Source organism: Ranitomeya variabilis, chromosome 2, assembly GCF_051348905.1.
Source record: "Ranitomeya variabilis isolate aRanVar5 chromosome 2, aRanVar5.hap1, whole genome shotgun sequence".
In the NCBI taxonomy this organism is placed as follows: domain Eukaryota; kingdom Metazoa; phylum Chordata; class Amphibia; order Anura; family Dendrobatidae; genus Ranitomeya; species Ranitomeya variabilis.
Genome location: NC_135233.1, coordinates 302215640 through 302233686, shown reverse-complemented (window position 1 = coordinate 302233686; position 18047 = coordinate 302215640). Strand labels below are relative to the sequence as shown.

Here is an 18047-nt window from a genome sequence, read left to right as displayed (position 1 = left end):
TTTCTCCACTCATGGTTAGTTGTTGGGTGAAGCCATTTACTGTCAAACTATTGTGTTTTCTCTTTTTAATTCATAATGACAACCCAAAACATCCAAATGACCCTGATCAAAAGTTTACATACCCTGCTGTTTTTGGCTGATAACATGCACAGAGGTTGACACAAATGGGTTTGAATGGCTACTAAGGTAACATCCTCCCCTGTGACCTGTTTGCTTGTAATCAGTGTATGTGCATAAAAGCTGAGTGAGTTTCTGGGATCCAGACTTTTGCATCTTTCATCCAGGCACTGATGTTTCTGGGTTGTGAGTCATGGGGAAAGCAAAAGAATTGTCAACGGATCTTACAGGAAAAGGTAGTTGAACTGTATAAAAACAGGAAAGGGATACAAAAAGATATCCAAGGAATTGATAATGCCAGTCAGCAGTGTTCAATCTGTTATTAGCAAATGGAAAATCACAGGCTCTGTAAAAACAAATCCACGGTCAGGTAGACCATTGAACTTTTTGGCCACAACCATAATCATTACATTTGGAGAGAAGTCAACAAGGCCTATGATGAAAGGAACATCATTGCTACTGTAAAGCATGGAGGTGGATCGCTGATGTTTTGGGGATGTGTGAGCTACAAAGACACAGGAAACTTGGTCAAAGATGAAAGAAAGATGAATGCAGCACGTTATCAGCAAATACTGGAGGCAAATTTGCACTCATCATCCCGGAAGCTGCCCATGGGACGTCCTTGGACATTCCAACATGACAATGATCCAAAACACAAGGCCAAATCAACCTGTCACTGGCTACAGCAGAACAAAGTGAAGGTTCTGGAGTGACTATCTCAGTCTCCTGACCTCAATATCATTCAGCCACTCTTTGGAGATCTCAAGAGCACAGTTCATGCCAGACAGCCCAGGAATTTACGGGAACTGTAGGTTTTTTGCCAAGAAGAGTGGGCAACTTTACCATCTGAGAAAATAAAGAACCTCGACCACAAGTACCACAAAAGAATTCAAGCTGTCATTGACGTTAGAGGGGGCAATACACGGTATTAAGAAATGGGGTATGTAAACTTTTGATCAGAGTCATTTGGATGTTTTTGGTTGTCATTATGATTTAAAAAGAGAAAACACAGTAGTTTGACAATAAATGGGTTCACCCAACCACTAACCATGAGTGGAGAAAAAGTTTTGGTGTTATCATTCATAGTCTCTGCAAAAAAAGCCAAGAAAGCAAAAATTCTGCCAGAGTATATAAACTTTTGAGCACAACTGTACATTATACTCACCCTGGGCAATTTTCTTAGAGACTGATGTTTGCTATCTAACAGAGTTAACATCTAGTGCATATGAAGCAGGCTTAGCTCCTGAGCCTGCTCTGTACAACCCGCAGTGACCTGTGACGAAAATGTATATCATAAGTTGTTAAGGGGGTAAATGGTCCATATTATCTTGTAGAATTGCTATTTCCACTTGAGATCCTGCTCTCATCCTCTGTGAAGCTACTAAGGCAATACTATGTATACATATATATATATATATATATATATATATATATATATATATATATACAGTATATGTATGTGTATATATATATATGTGTGTGTGTGTTTGTACAGATGTTTGTGCATGTGTGTATGTATATATATATATATATATATATATATATATATATATATATATGCATATATATAAATAATACTAATAGTATATATAACCAAGTCTATTTCTGCCACAATGTACAGTTGAGGAAATGCTAGGTGAGGGTTTGGCCACCTAAGCCTATGACCTCAAAGCGTTACAAAGAACAAGACTGTTAGTCACATTGTATTCAGCAGTCTCATAGTTACCTATTTTTTATTTTTGACACCATTATAAGTTGATTTTGAGAAAAACATGATATGTATACACGATATTTCAGGAAACATAGAAGGGAAGGTAGGTGAATAAGGTGCATACACAGTAGAATATTTTGTTATAATGGCTTGATATTTCATTGTTAAAATTGCTCAATTTATAATGTAACCTTAAATTGTCTACTTTAATAACATATCGATTTCTCTGCAGACAACGTTGTCCCTACCACTGTGAACATGTATGCAGGAAACCATTTCTACCTTCCTCCCCAGCTCTGAGCTCCAAGTGCAGATCCCACTTCCCAAATTTCAGCATAAATATTATCTGATTGCACCATTTAATCCAGTTTATTAATAGTGTAAAACACTTTAAATTACAGATGAACATTACTTTAGTACATTTATATGCAATATATAGGGTTGATTGAAAATCTACTGCAACATACAATATTAACTTGAACTTATCACAGTAGCAGGAATGCCAGATGGACTACCACATCACAAAATTGCAATAGTGGATTAATGTGATGTGTCTGCTAAGGAAGCCACAGTACACTGGGAATATTTTTATGTTTGTGGATCCAGATGGAGATGATACTAAAATTAGATGGCTCAGTGGTTAGCACAGTTGCTTTGCAGCTCTGGGGTCATGGGTTCAATGGAACACTAAGGAAAACATCTACATGGAGTTTGTATGTTCTCACCGTGTTTGCGTGGGTTTCCACTGGGTTCTCCAGTTTCCTCCTACAATCCAAAAGCATACTGACAAGGAATCTAGATTTGCAAGCCCCAATGGGCTCAGTGATGATGATGTATGTAAAGCTCTGTGGAGGGATTGTTCAGTCTTTGGATACATGTTTGCAGTCACTCTGTGCTCACAGACTTGTGAATCCTCACATTGTGCACACTTCAAGTTGTGACATTTCTTCGGTGTTGGGAGCAAGTGGTCATGTGAGCATAAGTGTGCAATTTGCACACTTTTTGCCAAATTCCGACTAGACTCATCAGACTTCGCTCAATACACTTGCAGTGAGTGAGGCCAGGCCCATCTAGTCAACACGTGACCTCATGTATGCAAATCACATACTTGCAATCATGTGCCCATAGCTCAGATAATCCTCATAATCCTCTCAGTGTGCAGTGTGCACAATATGAAAATTCACAAGTTTGCAGTAACATAGCATAACTGCAGACTTATACCCTGAGGCCGAACAACCCCTTTAACGGTGCTATATAAGTGAGAATAAATTAGCAATAAGAAGATAGATTGTGCCTATAAAGGGATGCACATGAATACTCAGACTCTTATATATCCAATGGGAACTAGGGGCATCTGTGTCAAAAGAACATTCCCCACATGTTTACACTAACAACACAAATTTAATACCAAATTTATTGGATTTATATATCAATTTATTAATAGAAATTTCCTTTTGTAATCTGCAAGAAACAGTCAAAAAAATGAAATTCCTCAAGCTGAGTGTTTTTTTTTTCTTAAAATTTTCCTATGATTATTTATGTGCCGGCTATAGCTTCAGCTTCCTGATCCTAGCTGATCAGGAGTTATTCATTATGCATTGTTTTTTCTTAAAATGTTCCTATGTTTATTTGTTATGTGCCGGCTATAGCTTCAGCTTCCTGATCCTAGCTGATCAGGAGTTATTCATTATGCATTGTTTTTTCTTAAAATGTTCCTATGTTTATTTGTTATGTGCCGGCTATAGCTTCAGCTTCCTGATCCTAGCTGATCAGGAGTTATTCATTATGCATTATTCTGCTGTAATCCATCCACTAGAAGGTGTGACATGAATATCCAGAGCTGCTTCTCTGCAGACCATCCTTGTAGCACATGATTTTTGCTTTACAAATCACAAATTATATGAAGCTGTAGTCAGACCACTATAGGAGTATTGTGCACAGTTTGGGGCTCCAGTGTGTAAAAAGGACATGAACTGAACAAAACTAGTGGAAAAAATGGTTGGATTGCGAGACCAAAGCCGACTATCATCTAATTACAATGTGCAAATCTAAGAAGAAGCAGAACAGAGATATTTCTAATGATCTTCTGAAATTGTAACAAGGGGGCATCCTTTATCTCGAGAGCAAGGAAGGAAGTTTAATTATCATCAAACAAGGATTCCCTATAGTACATGCTTTGTTTTTGTTTTATTTTTCTTTCCCCCACTCAGAAGATTGGTCTGTGTGGAAAATCGTCCATGTGCACTGGCACCCTGACTATAATGGGCCCATGTTCTTTTCCTATGCGGTCTGTGGTGCACCCGGACATCACACAGACCGAAAGTACACTAGTCTGAAAGAGCCTTAAGAGCGATGAAACTTTCCCACTACCTTTCTTAAAAACTAGAATATTACATGTTATTTATATTACAGGTAGATTTATAGAGATTGGATGTTAATCCATGGAACTGGTCTTATTGTCATATATTTGCCTCATGGGACTTTTGCCTTAATCGACATTGACAGGTTAGGATTATAGGTTGGGCATGATGGATTTTTTTCAATCTTAACAACTATAAACCAAGGCCGTGAATCATTAAGACTGTTGATTTGTGCACCAGTCCTTATGAAGGGACTCTTAGTAAGAGTGTGTGGGGTGTGCACCTCTTTAAGGAATTTGGTGCATTTTTTCAAACTCAACTTTATCATTCGGGACTGACAGAAATCTGACCGGCAGGGGCTGGCGTAGGCTTTTCATAATTTACGCTGTCTTTGTGGTGTAAATTATGATGAATTTGTAAGTCTCTCTTGGCCATGCCCTCATCCTCTCAGTAGACTCTTTCTAAATCTGGTTTTATAAACCTGGTGGCAAATCATACCCAGTGGCAACAAAAGCATAATTACCCTCAGTATACAGTTTACTTTTTACCAGTTTTACTTTCGTGTCCTTGAATAATTTTTTTAACCAAGTACCACATCCGAAAATAAATTGCCCACGGTAGGATCACTGCTATGACCATATACTGAGCATAAGCAACAATAACTCCTAGGGACATGGCATTGACTCTCTAGGGTAATTGTACCAAAGGTTGATAACTAGGGCTCTTGAACACTTAGAGTTCTTTCTAAAAGTCAAGTACTCCCTGCTATGTGTAAAAAGTTTTCGTATAACTATTGCATCCATAAAGGTCATATAAGATATGCAGTTTTTAGTAACTACGCCTTGGGAGATGAGTTACCATTGCTTTGGGTTCTTCTGAAGTCACTACTGCAGGGAATTTGACTCTACTGTCATGCTGTCAGTGTATTGGGATAGAGCAATCATAATGCATTTTGACGGGCTGCACACCATGAACACTTCATTACTATACCGTGCTACAAGAACCACTGTTTTGCCTGGCACATTTTGATAATAACTTGAAAGGTTACATCTAAACCTTCTCATGGCTGTCCCGTCAACCTATCAGAGGAAGCAACCTCTACCTACATCTACAAAATAATTTGCAGACTGCAGGCTTCCACTGACAGTAGTCTCTATTCTGGTTTTACTGGTCACTTAGAAATTTTCTGCAGTTAATCGGGGGGTTGCATATCTCACAGTAGGATGCATTTCCATTACTAGCATGTTACAAGGAAATAATGCTTTCTCTCTCTGTGGTTTATACAAGCTACTTTAAGTGCAGAAAACAAATGCAATGTAAATGGAGATTTATGTCAACATTTCAAAATATCTGGTGATCTCCATCTACAACCTCCACATGGAAATTAACATTTTAATGCTGTAAGTTATTTTACCCACATGCACAGTTCATTATTATTATATTTCCAGTAAAAAATGGAAAGCTTCCCTTTTAAAACTTAATAAAATGCTGACATCAAATAAAGAGTTGACCAGCTGGCATAGTCAGAGGCAGCATTTGTATGTCTTAATATGCCGTCACCCGTAAATCAGGTTAACTTGTTCATGCTACCGCTCACTTATCAGAGTCTCTGTTCTTCATGCCCTCTAGAATTTATTGCTGTCAGATTTCGCTGATGATTGAACACCCAAGATCTCTCCAGTGCATAGCATAACGGCATTAAATAAGGCTCAAGTTATCAAGTAGCTGCCATAATATCAAGCCGACATATGCCTTGTAACGCAAGAACCTAAGCATCAATCTAATATTCTGGTTAGGAAAATATTTTTTAGCATTACTAATATATCACCCCTTATTAGTTTATTAGGGTCTATCCTTCATACATTAGAGGTGTATACCATACCATATACAATACTGTAACAGTATATTGCTTTGTATAAATGTACATTTGTATTCAGTGTGTTGCCTCTACAGCTTCCTATGTGCTGGGAAGGGAAGAAGGACCAATGAGCCATCAACTCTCCCCTCAAGCAGGTCATTGACCTCTATCCAGTGCAATTTCCAGTGAACATTGCATGCTCATATATTGGACATCAGTGGCAAAATATAGGGCACCACCAGCTAGACATCTGCTGCTCGTATAGGTCAATGACCCTCGCAACAGAAGTGTTCCTGACCTGATGGCTCTGGTTCTGATGCCCAGAATATAGGATGGAGAAGGGAGGAGAGCATGTCCCTTACAGCACATCAGCCACAATTATATAGTCTAAAAATGGCATATGATTTGTTGTTACAGGTCATGAAGAAGCACCTAATATTCCAGATACTGGACGAATCATTACACAGATTAGCTAATATTACAGATTGCTGATCACACGCTCTACAGGATAGGAAGTTTATTACTAGACTCTATAAGCAAGAAGTGATTAATTAAGACGCTGGCACCTTGGTGAGAGCAATCTCCCCTTCATCACATGTTATCTATCACAGGGTAACCATGTGATTCCCCTGTGTGAAATATTTTCGACAGAGAATCTTTCTAAATCGTAACATCTGTATATTAATGTGTTCCTTAGTTCTGTTTCACAGTGATAGAAATAACTTGGCATTTCAGCAAATCCAATGAATGTGACTGCTGTACCAATCACTTCATTTTATGATCTAAGGAGAGCAATGAGAGTGTACCCAGGGTGCACAGATTTTGAGAAATAATTTATGACATCTGGTATCAAATGCACAATCCAACCTAACATAATTCAAGTCTTTTGCTCTATGCGGAAATTGACATAACACTTTTTATCTCTAATATTGTCTCAGCATATCCTGTAGTGCACTTATACATAATATCTTTGCACTCAGTATATTATCAGTCCTCATGATGAGTCTTAATATTTACCTTTCAGAATATGATGCCTTCACCTGGAGCCACTTCTCTACATTGCAGATTCCCAGTATAGTAATCATCTCCAATATCCTGATGGAAAACAACTTTTGCTCCCGGAAATCCGTGCATAATTCCTTTCTACATTTAATAATGCCAGCAGTGTTCTTGTATGAGCCGCCTCCCAATCCTTGCAAGTCCCCTCTTTGTGTATGGCTTGTTATGATCCAAGCATTTGCTTCCAATAGACTTAGAGAGGTGTGTAGCCCAGACTGATGTCTGTAACGGGAGAGATTGCTTTGAATAAGTTCACTTTTCTATGGTCTTAGGAGAGAAATTTGCTAGCGTTAGCTCCACCTCATTTGGAGACAGGGATGCTCAGGAGCATTGAGGGAACAGAGAGGAGGAGGTGGAGGCAGTGGTGGAGGAGGAGAAGGGAGAGAGAACAAAAATAAGAAATGATCTTGCAAATAACTCGCACAAATAGTCTCATTTTCTTGCCTAAATTCTGGCATGAATCTTTTGTTCAGTTTGCAGCCGGTGTGGCAGACACCTCTCCATCACTGCCCAGTGTTATGTGACGGCGGGGGGCATCTGCAATAAGCAGCTGACAGCAAAGGTCTGTAGACATTGAAGGTCACTGCAATTATATAGGTTAATGCATGTCAGCTATTGTTCTTCAGACCATTTTGAAGATGAAGTGCCATCTTCTGCCCTAAGATACAAGATGACGAGGTCAATTGGGGACAGAATATATACTAAACATATGTGTTATATGAATATATCCAACACTGCTGATAATCATGATGAATTATAGGAGAAGCAGTCAAATCAATCTCCTGATAATTGCCACAATCATTTTTGGCTCCTTGGTTGCACATTATTACCTAAATTGTCAGCTCTGGTCTTGGGAACATTTTTCATACATTTTTCGGTTGTATTTTTAATAACAGTGAAAGGAGCAATAAAACAGAATACACAAACACAAATAATGTCTTGTCGTTGTCTTCCTTTATCTCCATTGGTCCTTCTTTGCTATCCATGTAGATTCAGTTGAAGTGAAATTACCTGTTTAGGGTTTGGTCACACTATATTTTCGGTCCAAGTGCTGACTGTCAAACAAAAGGAACATCACTCGGACCAACGTTATTCAATGGAGAAGTGAAGATGAGCAATTTTTTTCACCAACCGAATCTGTGTGTATAAAAAAAATCACAGCATGCACTATTTTCTTCTGTAAATCGGATGAGACTTGCTCCGTCAAGTCTATGGGTGAGCAAAAAAATTGGATGCCATATGTAGACACATGCCACACATAGACACAGTACAGTATCCGATTTTTATGGATACATTGCAGTTATGTAACACAGGAAACTGTAAATGGTCTTGTACATTTTTAGTAGCTGCTGCTGAAAAAAACGGATTACATATGGACAGCACGCGGATGACAAAGAAGAGAAAAATCGTTCCACCTTTCTGGATGAAACTCTAAGGCCATATGCACACATTGAATATTTGGTGGGTTTTTTTGCCTCAGTATTTGTAAGCTAAAACCAGAAGTGGGACAAACAGAGGAAAGTATAATAGAAACACGCCACCACTTCTGTATTTATCACCCACTCCTGGTTTTGGCTTACAAATACTGAGGTAAAAAAACCTCACCAAATACTCAATGTTTGCAAACACAAGCATATAAAAAAAAAAATCTTTTTGGCTACATTCACAAGTTCAGCATTTGGTGACTTTTCTACCTCAGTATTTGTAAGATAAAGCCAGGAGTGGGTGATAAATACAGACGTGGTGACGTGTTTCTATTATATTTTTCCTCTGATTGTCCCACTCCTGGTTTTGGCTTACAAATACTGAGGTAAAAAAACCTCACTATCTTATAATAGCACAGTAAGAATAAACCTCTTAACTCATCAGCTGATGGAATACACAAATGTGGGAAACTTGCCACTATTATAAACCATCATCAAATTGGCTGTGTTATACTTCCACTATGGCCTCAAATTGCACCTTATACACTTTTCCCTACAGTTATGAATTATGTGTAAGGTGGGCAGCCATAAAAGCTCTGTGTGCAATGTGTATTAAAGAATTACTGTACTCGGAGTTGCCTAATATGGTACAATATGGTTGCACCTATATACAGCTCTGGCAAAAATGAAGAGACCACCACATCAAAACCCTGTTATGGGCAGCCCAATCTCCAGACCTGAACTCCATTGATAACCTCTGAAATGTAATCAAGAGGATGATGGATAGTCACAAGCCATCAAATACATTTTTGCGCCAGAAGCAATGTGAAAGACTGGTGGAAAGCATGCCAAGATGCATGAAAGCTGTAATTAAAAATCAAGGTTATTCCACAAAATATTGATTTCTGAACTCTTCCTGAGTTAAAACATTAGTGTTGTTTTTTCTAAGGCCTCTTTCACACTTCTGTCTTTTGGCGTCAGTCTGAAACCGCCATTTTCCTCAAATAGCGGATCCGCCATTTTTTTGGGCCGCCTATGGGCGACGGATTCGTCACGACCGTCATTTCGGCGGATCCGTCGCCCAAATCCGCTTTTTCAATTGCGCATGCTCCAAAAAGTAGACACTTTTCCCAGACAACCCCCAAGTAACTGATCCGTCAAAAAAACGTATCTGTTAGAACCGTTTTCTCAACAATTGTGACGGACCCGTCACTATGTCGGAGGTGACTGACGCCAAACAACTGAAGTGTGAAAGAAGCCTAAATGAGTATGAACTTGTTTTCTTTGCATTATTTGGGGCCTGAAATCATTGTTTTTTTTATTTTGACCATTTCTCCTTTTCAGAAAAAAAATGCAAAATGTATTGCTTGGAAATTCGGAGACATGTTGTCAGAAGTTTAAGGGTATGTGCACACATAGAATGTTCCTCTGCATTTTTTTCCGCAGCGGATTTGATAAATCCGCAGGGCAAAAACACCGCGTTTTTCCTGCGGATTTATAGCGCCTTTAATGCGGATTTACCGCAGTTTTTGTGCGGATTCCACTGCGGTTTTACACCTGCAGTTTTCTATTATGGAGCAGGTGTAAAACCACTGCGGATTCCACACAAAGAATTGACATGCTGCGGAATGTAAACTGCTGCATTTCCGCACGTTTCTTCCGCAGCATGGGCACAGCGTTTTCGGTTTCCCATAGGTTTACATTGTACTGTAAACTCATGGGAAACTGCTGCGGACCCGCAGCTGCAGATCCGCAGCAAAATCCACAGCGTGTGCACATAGCCTATAAAATAAAAGAACAATTTACATTTTACTCAAAAATATACCTATAAAGAGAAAAATCAGACAAACTGAACATTTTTCAATGGTCTCTTAATTTTTGCCAGAGTTGTATATGACGCTACTGAAAACACCAATATTATGTGCTATAGTTATTTTTCATATATACAATTACTTCTCTGCAGTTTCATACAAACACATGTGGGAGAGACCTCATCCTTCGCTGCCAGGCTTTATGTGACTGTTTGAGGCTGCTCCTGCCATTATGTCTGACTCTCCTCTGCATTTTGCAGCAGGTGCAGTTGCTTCAGTCCAGAACAAAAATGATATAATTGAGTAATCCCGGCTTCCTAAATGCCACCTCAGGATAATGATATGATTTCCGAGTTTCCTCTTGATTACCTGCTTATCTCTCAGCCTCAGATCTGTGCAGGCCCCACCTGCAATTCAGAAGTCTATAGAAATGAGTTCTGCAGGCGAGGCAGCTCTTTTGTGAGAGGATATGTAATTGGGTAACGCAGTCCCGGTTGTGTACTGTCTGATGATGCTGGGGATTTATTATTTCCCAGCCATCTGTTTCCAAATAGTTCATTATATCTTTAACCCTTTTCACAGACAGAATCAACATATTCCAAGGCAATACACTGATCAACGCCAATATGTGCCTACTTGTCACTGGTGAGACAGAATCTTAGTCCACACAATGTGAGATATTGCAGGTGTCGCTGCTCCGAAAATCACGGCCTCACTGGAGACTCTCCATGAATACAGAATGCAGCAGAAAAAAACAGAAGTGTGTGGATTACGCAGGAAATAATATTTCCTGGTCTTGATGGCATTGCATAGCCACAGAGTCAGGTCATTATCTTCTGTTCGTTTACCCCTGCCTGCTATCTAATGCAGTTACTGCAGACATAAATAAACCCATCAGGCAATATTCAAATTCATCTGTTTGGGCGTTTTTTCTTGGGAAATTTGATTCTCGGAAAAGATACTCTCTGTGAATTTAATGTCCCTTATTATACTCTGGAGCATTTCCAATCCCCAGATCATAATAAATGTAATATGCATAAAATGCAAAAACAAATTCCTTAGGGTATGTTCCCATGGTCAGGAACCGGCAGCGCTTTGGATGCAGCACATGGCCGCTCCGTCCAAAGCGCTGCCGGCTTTTGAACGCAGGTGACTCCGCATGTGTTCATTGAACCGTGCGGAATCACCGCGCCCAATACATTGGACAGGAAATTTATCTTGCAGAGACTGAGCGTCTCCACAAGGTAAATTGACATGCTGCAGTCTCAAAAGACGCGCCGCATGTCCATCTCCACAGGGAAGCCTGAGGCATCCCTGCATGCATAGTGGACATGGGATTTCTTCAAATCCCATCCACTATTCTGTAACATCTGGATGCTGCAGGTTGGACACTGCGGATGTATGCAGCATCCAACCTGCAGCGTTTCCTGACCGTGGGAACATACCCTTATACTCACCGCATCTCTCCGGCCCCTCCACTCCTCACCGTAATTTATCTAGTCTTTGTCGCATCTTTGGATCCACATTACTTGGGCTGAAATCTCCAGATGAGTGGTGGGGATGAAAAGATGTGACGAGGACAGGACAGGTGTTGTGTCCCATGAATGGGAACAACTTGTTATGTATTTCTATGTTATACATTTAATTCTGCTGTTGCTAGGGAGAAGCTTGCCCTCTGAAGTTTGTCCCTTTGTCTCTACTGTAGTTGATGATGTTAGCCCTTGACCTTCCCTTCTTCTTCATTATCAGTTTGCTGTAGCCATCTTTGAATGCACATGTATACTTCTCTGTTTGGGATTTCTCTTTCCACCTGCCGCATTGTATTTAATACAAGATTTCAGAGAATATCAACTCTATTTCTCCTGGACTCTTATTACAAGTCAGTACGGCTGAATTGACACTGTTTGAGGAAGCCTGGCATGTGAGTACAACAATCATACAGTTAGATTGATGGATAAGGATTTAGAGACTCCTACTGCCTTGAAGAGTCAGAATAGTGGAAAGAGTGGCCTGCCACCAAGAACAGTATACAGCTTACAATCCAGAGAAAGGAACATCTATAAAGCTAATTGTGAAGATACAGCAGCTTAATAGAGTCTGCAGACACTGCCTGTACTGATTATAAATTGCAACATTGTATGTGAGCTCCTGTGCAGCTATGAGCAGAATAGCCCTTACCTTTGCATTCCTGTGTATAATGGCAAATACAGGAAGGATCTCTAATTCTCTGCCTGATTTACAACAAAAAGAAAAAGTCACAGTATCTCATGCAGCCTTCAGTGAAAGATCCAAACGCTTGACTAAACCTACACGGAAGGTCAAAGACAATCTAGAAACTGCCAAATGTGAATTACTTTCCAGTGTAACTTCCCTATGGGAAAGGGTGCAGAATCAAGTGACTGTCTTAGTCTACGTTCACATTTGCGGTCTGCGCCGCAGCGTCGGGCGACGCAGCGTCGCCGCATGCGTCATGCGCCCCTATATTTAACATAGGGGCGCATGGACATGCGTTGCACTTGCGTTTTGCGACGCATGCGTCACTGCGGCGCACGCGTCCGGGCGCAGAGGACGCAGCAAGTTGCATTTTTGCTGCGTCCAAAATCAACCAAAAAAAGGATGCATGCGTCGCAAAACGCAGCGTTGTGCATGCGTTTTGCTGCGTTTTTGTTTGCGTTGTGCGTTGCGTCGCCGACGCTGCGGCGCACAACGCAAATGTGAAGGTAGCCTTATCTATGCGTGGTGCTCATGAGTTACCACCAGAAGGAGCCCTGGAATGATTGTACTCAGCATACCAGTCTTTCAAGGACACTTGTGAGAAATATACCTCGTCTTGGTGAGACTAAATACACCAGAGTCTCTAAAGGAGCTTCAGAGCTTTCAACAACTCAATTCTGAATGAAACTGCACTGTGCGTGACATCATCATGAATAAAACGGAAGCAAAAGTCGCACAGATGTTGGAAGTGTCATCTGGCAAATACAAGTCCGCTAAGTGCTCAAAGCACTCATCTAGATTATTTATTATTATTTATTGTTATAGCGCCATTTATTCCATGACACTTTGCAAGTGAGGAGGGGTATACATAATTAAAACAAGTACAATAATCTTAAACAATACACGTCATAACTGGTACAGGAGGAGTGAGGACCCTGCCCGCGAAGGCTCACAATCTACAAGGGATGGGTGAGAATACAGTAGGTGAGGATAGAGCTGATCGTCCATCTAGATCAAGTATATCAAAATTCTCTACCCTCAGTGAACAGCTTATAAGAGCATGTGCCGAAGCGGAGACTGCGAAAGTGCAAGCCGTCTTCGCTCAAAAGAAAGCAGAGATGGAAGCTGAATCTGCGTGCAAGAAGGCAGAAATAGAAGTCCTAGAGAAGGAATGCGAACATGCGACAGCCATGGCAAGGTTAAAGGTCTTTGAACAAGCTCTAAGCAAGAGTCAAGGTGACAGTATCAGCTTGTGTGAGATCGATACAGAAGACCCCCTTAAGCGCACAAGAGACTATGTACTAAGCCAAAACAACGAACCACCGATCACTACTAACATTCCTGTCAGTTTGCACACTTCTCCAAGGCACCAAGACACTGATCCGCCTGCAGCTCCCAGCTTTCAAGGCCAGTCTAATGCAAAACCAATGTCCAAACCTGAATCTCATTCATGCTCCTGCATGCAGCCAAACACTGCACCTCAGCAAACTCTGTATGCTGACATCTACATGCAACCTAACATGTTGGCAAGTTACTATACCTTTGGCACACGCATGGCTCCGGCCTGGCATACGACAGAGACTGTATACACCAAACCAGTTGCTGGGCTAAAGCTTATGCCACTCCATACCTTCACACATTTCTGAACCAAGAAACTACAACCATAGTGAACAGCACCTCTCAGCAAGCAAGTGTGCTCCCAAAGTCAGAAAGAGCAGACATGTCTGACTTTGCGAGGTACATGATTTGCCAAGAGCTCACCAACACTGGTCTCACAAGGTTTGACGAACAACTCGAAAACTACAAAGGGTGGAAGTGTGCCTTTAATACTGCAATTAGTGACCTCTGCAATACTGCTGCTGAAGAGCTGGGCCTGCTGATCATGTGGCTGGGACCACAATCCACAGAGCGAATCAAGAGATTCAGATCCGTTTACATCAGCGATCCAGCGGCTGGCCTCACGACCGCATGGGACAGACTAGAAAAAGGCTTCAGCAGTCCTGAAGCTATAGAAGATGTACTGCTCAAACAATTACAGGATTTTCCTAAAAAATCCGGCAAGGATGCTACAAAATTCCAGGAACTTAGCGACCTGCTGTTCGAAATCCAGCTCATCAAAACAGATATACATCTACCTGGCCTCAGCTAACTGGACACAGCACATGGGGTGAAACCCATAGTCGCCAAGATGCCATATAATGTGCAAGAAAGGTGGACTACGTTAGGGACAAGTTACAAAAAGGAACACCAGGTGTCCTTTCCTCCATTCTCCTACTTCTGCGAGCTCATCAAAGACATTGCAGAGCGTAAGATTGACCCAAGGTTCACCTGTGGAGAGCCCACCGGCACAGCTTCATCCACTTTCAAATATGAGAGACCTCATCAAATTGACAAAAAACATAGAGGCCCAGTATCGGGAAAAAAGACTGATTTTCTTCCGAGACCAGCATCGGTTCCTGACGAGGGCAACAAGGGTGAAAGAGTTGAGAATCCAAATTGTCAGTGTCCCATCCAGAAGAAACCAAATCCGCTGAAGAAATGTATCGGCTTCAGAAAGAAACCACTTCAAGAACGCAAGGAGCTTCTAAAGAAGTTTTGAGTATGCTTCAGATGTTGTGCTTCTACCGAACACCTTGCTAAGGACGGTAAGATTACAATCAAGTGTATTGAGTGTGACAGCGAGGACAACGTACAAGCGCTCCATCAATCCCAGCTTAACCCTACACCTACACCTTCTCCCACCACAAGCCATGGTGGGGAGAGTACAGGCCAAGCAGCAAGTCATCTCATAGTATCTTCTTCATGCACAGATGTCTGCGGAGAAGGTCTTTGGGACAAGTATTGTGCAAAGATTTGCCTGGTAAAATTATATCCCAAGGGTCACCCAGAGAAGGCCGTGAAGGTGTATAGCATCCTGCATGATCAGAGCAATCGATCACTAGGAAGGTCAGAACTTTTTGATCTGTTCGATTTAAAGAGAAAAGCCTACACCTACACCTTAGCCACCTGCAGCGGCATCTCAGAAATCTTTGGAAGAAGGGCCAATGGTCTCATGGTAACATCTTTTGAAAATACCATAGAAATACCTCTACTCACACTCATCGAGTGCAATCAGATACTGTCTAACAAGGAAGAGATCCCAATGCCGGGAGCAGCTCTTCATCACCCTCACCTGAAGACTATAGCTGTGAGAATCCAGCTCTCGATCACAACACAGAATGCCTGATTCTACTTGGAGAGACATCCTCTGTTTACACAAGTTATGTCAGTAAATCAACGGTCCTCATGACGCACCATTTGCTCAACACTTCCACCTAGGCTGGGTGATCATAGGGAACGTCTGCATGGAAAAATGAAGAGACCTAATGCTATCTTCTCCTACAATACACACATCTTGCCAAATGGTCACAGCACTCATTTCCAGCCAAGCCCACATCATTGCTGGGTGAAAGAGAAACTGAGCGACACCAAGTGGTGACGGCCACTACTTGACAGCGCGAACATGGACAGTCCCTGGGACGATGACCTTTGGTCAACGGTGTTTAATTCCACAAGTGAAGACAACAATTTGGCACCCACAAGAGAAGATGAAGAATTTATAAGGGTTATGGACAAAGAATTCGCTCAAGACAACTCCAACAGCTGGGTGGCTCCGTTACCCTTTCGTTCTCCAAGACCAATGTTGCCAAACAATCTGCAGCAAGAAACAGCAAGGTTCTCTTCTCTAAAACGTACTTTAAAAAGAAGGCCAGAGATAGACATTTCATTGATTTAATTAAAAACATCTTTGACAGAGATCATGCAGAACTCGCACCACCACTGAAGGAAGGAGAAGAATGCTGGTACCTTCCATCTTTCGGGGTCTACCACCCTCGTAAACCTAACCAGATCAGGGTGGTATTTGACTCCAGTGCACATCATGAAGGTGTCTCCCTCAACAACTTGCTTCTTACTGGACCCAACATGATCAACAGCCTCATAGGAGTGTTGATTCGCTTCAGGCAGGAACCCATGGCAATAATGGCCGACATTCAGCAAATGTTTCATTGCTTCATCGTGAGGGCAGACAGTAGAAACTATTTCAAGTTCCTATGGCACAAGGGCAACGACATCCACAACAAGGTTGTGGACTACCGGATGAAGGTACACATCTTCAGCAAAAGCCCTTTGTCATGATATGTACTTTTACCCTGTCCTGTATTTGAATAATATGCCATTTGATGTATGTAACTGTTCTCTGGTTTCTATTAGCAGTAATTCATGTATGTTCTTGTGTTGGGAGTTACCTGTAACAATGTCTCCTTCCCCCAATACTTGCAGCCCTAAGCTATAATGTAATTAAGCTTTGTCAACTAGTGAAGGAATAGCCATTCTTCCTCACAGCAGGTGGCTAGTCAAATGTACATACTACGGAGCCGAACAGTCTAGAATCTTCTGATGGACCCAACCATTGAATAGAAGGTGTGACCCCTACCCCCCTTCATGGGCGGATCCCAGGAGCTCAGACAATCCATTCTTATTTTGAGATCAGATGTGAGTTGACTTTGGAAGGAGAAGGAGTGGGGATTCTTAGCTGAGGCAAGACCCCACGTACATCTGTGACTGCGGAAGTGAACGGGGAGAGACTTGAGCTGAGGACATATCTCGTCGTTCGAGGGATTGTTTTGTGATCGCTTGGACTCGTGTGGACTAATGTTTTGTTAGCTGGCACAAGGATTATCGGGAGGTGCCCCCGAACCTGTTCCGTTGGACTAATTGTGGACTCTGTAGATCTACCTGCATGTGTTGTTCCAGCGTTCTTGATAATAAATCTGTGGAATCATCCCTTGGCCTGTTGTCCCTTCTTGCTCTGCCGTACACCCCGTCACAAACTGGTGGCAAGCGGCGGGATCAGAGCAGAAGGAATGGAGGACAATGGCCCAACATCGGGAACCAGCACTGCAGAGTACAAGAACTGGACTTTGGGGAGCCTACAATCAAAGGCCCGTGAAGTAGGAGTCCGTTTTAAAGGACTCTCCAAGGAGCAGCTAATTGAGGCTTTGGAAGGAGTTCACCTGCAAGATGACGCTGAGGAAGGATCCTCACAGCAAATGGAGGAAAGACTGCAGCCGGAGGTAAATACCCAAAAAAGTCAGTGGGTTGTGTGGTACGAGGAGGAGTTGGCATTGCTCGGAGAAGAGGCCACCATAAACGATAAGAGGGAGGCCATTCACAGAGCTCAGGAGAGGGAGAAGGAGGCCATTCACAGAGCCGAGGAGAGGGAGAGGGAGGCCATTCACAGAGCTCAGGAGAGGGAGGCCATTCACAGAGCCGAGGAGAGGGAGGCCATTCACAGAGCTGAGGACAGAGCTCAGGAGATGGCATTGCTGGAGAGGCAGATCGCTTTGGAAACAGCTAGAAGCTCCAGACAGACTGTAACCCCAGCACCCACCATGAGGGAACTCCCCAGAGTGTCCCGCAAAGACTTCAAGCCGTTTAATGAGGCTGCAGGCG

General features: G+C 41.9%; 1 protein-coding gene across 1 annotated transcript in view; it reads right to left on the bottom strand.

The window, feature by feature from the left end:
* The window catches only part of SERTM2 (serine rich and transmembrane domain containing 2), a 65908-nt gene extending 57985 nt beyond the window's left edge, over nucleotides 1–7923 (bottom strand). The window contains exon 1 of the mRNA XM_077285166.1: nucleotides 7064–7923. The gene's annotated coding sequence lies outside the window, so the exon portion shown is untranslated. The remainder of the gene's footprint in view (nucleotides 1–7063) is intronic.
* Nucleotides 7924–18047: the final 10124 nt, after the last annotated feature.